The sequence below is a fragment of the Salvelinus sp. IW2-2015 genome, unplaced genomic scaffold, assembly GCF_002910315.2.
Source record: "Salvelinus sp. IW2-2015 unplaced genomic scaffold, ASM291031v2 Un_scaffold2639, whole genome shotgun sequence".
NCBI lineage: Eukaryota > Metazoa > Chordata > Actinopteri > Salmoniformes > Salmonidae > Salvelinus > Salvelinus sp. IW2-2015.
Genome location: NW_019943946.1, coordinates 75,097 through 78,820, shown reverse-complemented (window position 1 = coordinate 78,820; position 3,724 = coordinate 75,097). Strand labels below are relative to the sequence as shown.

At 41.7% G+C, this 3,724-nt stretch overlaps 1 long non-coding RNA gene across 1 annotated transcript; it reads right to left on the bottom strand.

Moving 5' to 3' along the window:
* Positions 1-232: 232 nt before the first annotated feature.
* On the bottom strand, positions 233-2,763 carry LOC112074451 (uncharacterized). Its single transcript, XR_002894742.2, has 3 exons — positions 2,748-2,763; positions 1,977-2,062; positions 233-305 (listed from the first exon to the last, which is right to left on the bottom strand). It is a non-coding gene; the product is annotated as an uncharacterized lncRNA (long non-coding RNA).
* Between the last annotated feature and the right edge of the window lie 961 nt (positions 2,764-3,724).

The window sequence follows — 3,724 nt, the reverse complement described above, 5'->3', positions numbered from 1 at the left end:
GACACCCACACACACACACCACACACACCACACACACACAACACACACACACAAAACAGACACATTCACGACACAGCACGCACACACACGAACACGACACAGTCCGACAGCCACGTGTCTCTGACCGCTCGTATCACCCATAATGCACTATCCACACGAGCACACAGTACACACAAACTTAACGGGTTTCTGGTGAAGTAGAGATTGAGGTAGATTAAAAGATGGGCGCACGAGTCTGCTGAAACTCCATTGGATCCTTGGAGGGGTCCACAGGGAACAGAGGGGTGTTCAGGGAAGCGACCGCTCTGCACACACACACACACTGGAATGGTTAAATTTAACTTGTGTGTGTGTGTGTGTGTGTGTGTGTGTGTGTACTTGTGTGTATGTACAGTGCATCCAGACATTTAAATGAAACTATTTGTGAAAAAATGAAATGTAATTTTAGCTTCCAAATGAGGAATTTGGGTTTTCATAAGGTTAGAGCTCTGCTCAATCAGTGGCCCGCCCCTGTGAAGAGACACGGGTTATAAACTATGAAACACACCCTTCTCTCCCTCCACTATATAAGCCCTTGACGAAAATGTAACCTCCTGTTCCGGGTACATTAGGGCGACGGTCCGATGTCAGAAGGATTCAGATAATAACTACAGAACAAAGCTCACGCCAATCTCAGCGTGAGCTTTGGTTGCGAATGGTATGAACTTTGAACTCTTATTCGCTACAGAAGTGATACCTCCTAGCCGTTGCGTTAGTAGCGGCCGCTGTAAACGTGGGCTAGGAGAGGACGGACAGAGTATCCCGTCTACCACACAACGACGACACTACAACGTATCCAATTTACCAGCAGATACATTCTTCAAAGGACAAAGGACTCTGTTGGGCAACACGGCCATCCATCTACCACCAACCTATTGAAGCGCAGTTCAGAGTAAATATTTATTGCATTTTCCTTTTCCAAATGGCGGTAATTTAGAATGCATAAGATTCTGTATTTACGATAGAGTAGTTGCCTACAGCCTGATAGAGACATCGCTTCTCCCTTTGTTCTTCAGTCTTCCCGCTCTTTCACTCAAACCCAACCCCCTTTTCTTTGTGTAACCAGCTGTCATATCTGTTCCGTCCGCTAGGGACGTTTTCCTTTATTACATCATTTGTAATCAAGGTATGATTCATTCTGTGTATATGTAATTCTGTGTGATTAGTTCGGTATTTCGTAAATAAATAATTAAACCCAATTTTGTATTGCTGATTCAACTTGTTAGCCAGGGTTCGTGAATTTACAACTTTCAGATGAGACTGAAAAAAGGTGACGATTAATATTGACTGCTATTGATGTAAAATATTAATAGGTCTTTTCGAGTTTATTCGGAAGATAACTGCTCTATAAATATTATTTTGTGGTGCCCCGACTTTCTAGTTAATTACAATTACATGATTAGCTCAATCAGGTAATATTAATTACAGAGAAATTATTTTATAGAATAACATGTCATATCACTTAATCCGGCATAGTCAAAGACACAACAAGTCCCTCTGTAGAGTCAGAGAGAGAGGGAAGGGAGAAAGGTATTTATGGGGGGGTCATACACCTTACCCACAGGCCAACGTCATGACAGGTGCTACAACAAAGTACAGAGTAATGGGTCTGAATACTTACGGAAATGTGATATTTCAGTTTGTTATTTTTAATACATTTGCAAGAATGTCTAAAAACCTGTTTTTCCTTTGTCATGATGGTGTATTGTGATGTCATTATGGTGTATTGTGATGTCATTATGGGGTATTGTGATGTCATTATGGGGTATTGTGATGTCATTATGGTGTATTGTGATGTCATGATGGTGTATTGTGTGGAGATTGATGAGGAAGAAATGCAATTGAATCCATTTTAGAATAAGGCTGTAATGTAACAAAATGTGGAAAAAGTGAAGGGGTCTGAATACTTTCCGAATGCACTTTATGTTAGTCCGTACCTGACTCTCTCTGGGTGACACTGGGCCATGTTCCAGACCACAGATCCACCCCAATCATGACCAACCAGAGTCACCTGGGGAATACCCTGAGAGAGAGAGAGACAAAGAGAGACAAAGAGAGACAGAGAGACAAAGAGAGACAGAGAGAGAGAGAGCTAATCCTTCCCCAGTACAGGTCTAATCACAACCCCCTATGTAGAGCTAATCCTTCTCCCTACAGTTAATCCACACGCCTATATGTAAAGCCTAATCCTTCTTCCCTACAGTTATCACACCCCTTGTAGAGCCTAATACTTCTCCCTACAGGTTAATCACACCCTATGTAATGCCTAATTTCCTTCCTCCCTACAGTTAAGATCACACCCCTAATGTAGTAGCCTAATTCCTTCCCTACAGGTTAATCACACACCCCTATGTAGAGCCTATCCTCTCTCCTACAGTTAATCACAACCCTATTAGAGCCTATCCTTCTCCTACATTGAAATTCACACCCCTATGTAGAGCCTAATCCTTCTCCATAAGTAGTTAAACACACGATGGCCTGATATTATTATGAGGACCAGAGCTAACAGACCAGAGCTACATGACCAGATCGTACAGACCACAGCAAGCTACAGACCAGGACCAAGAGCTAACAGACCAGGACAGAGCTACAGACCAGAGCTACAGACCAGGACACAAGAGCTACAGACCAGAGCTACAGACCGAGGACCGAGAAGCTAGCAGACCAGAGCTACAGACCAAGGACCTGAGCTACAGAGCAGGACTCACCATTTTATCCATGAAAAGTCACAAGATTCCTAGAGATAAGAACATACAAGAAACATTACAATCACATCAAGGGATAAAGAGAATATGTTGTGTGTGTCCGTTGCTACGCCTCTCTTATCTTTATCTGGTTCTATGTTATTTGTTCTGTTTTTGATGTACCTCTTATATTCTGTTTATGATGTTAATTATTTGTACTAGTATGGTATTTATTGTTATATTCATATTTTTCTCATGTTTTCTCTAATTTTTATTATTATGTCCTTCCATTCAATGAGTAGGTTGATGTTAGATTGATGTATGATTCGTTTGTATGTTAGTAGTGAGATAGATGTATATGAGAGTATGAGAGATGATGAGAGAGAAAGAGAGTAGAGAGAGATGAGCGATTCTTGATGTATTTGTTATGTATGTATGTAGTATGATCTATTATTGATGTTAGTATTCATTCAGATCATTGATTTACATCTTATCATGTATCATGTTATTCTTATGTAGTTATCTATTTGTATTGGATTAGTTATCCGAGACTCAGAGAGAAGTAAAGAGACAGATCGACAGAGAGAGAAAGACAGAGACACAGACAGACAGACAGAGACAAACGAAGACAGAGAGAGACAGACAGAAGACACAGACAGACAGAGAGAGACACAGGACAGAGAGAGAGAGAGAGAGAGAGAGAGACAGACACTAGACAGGCATAGAGAGACATTCCTCAGACAGAGAGCACACAGACAAGACAGAGACAGAGAAAGACAGAGACACAGACAGACAGACAGAGACACCAGAACAGACAGACAGACAGAGAGAGAAAGAACAGAGACACAGACGAACAGACGACAGACAGACAGACAGACAGACAGACAGACAGACAAGAGACAACAGACAGTACAGGAAGAGCAAGACGAGACACATACAGACAGAGAGAGACCAGACAAGAGAAACACAAGACAAGACAGATGACAAAGACAGACAGAGAG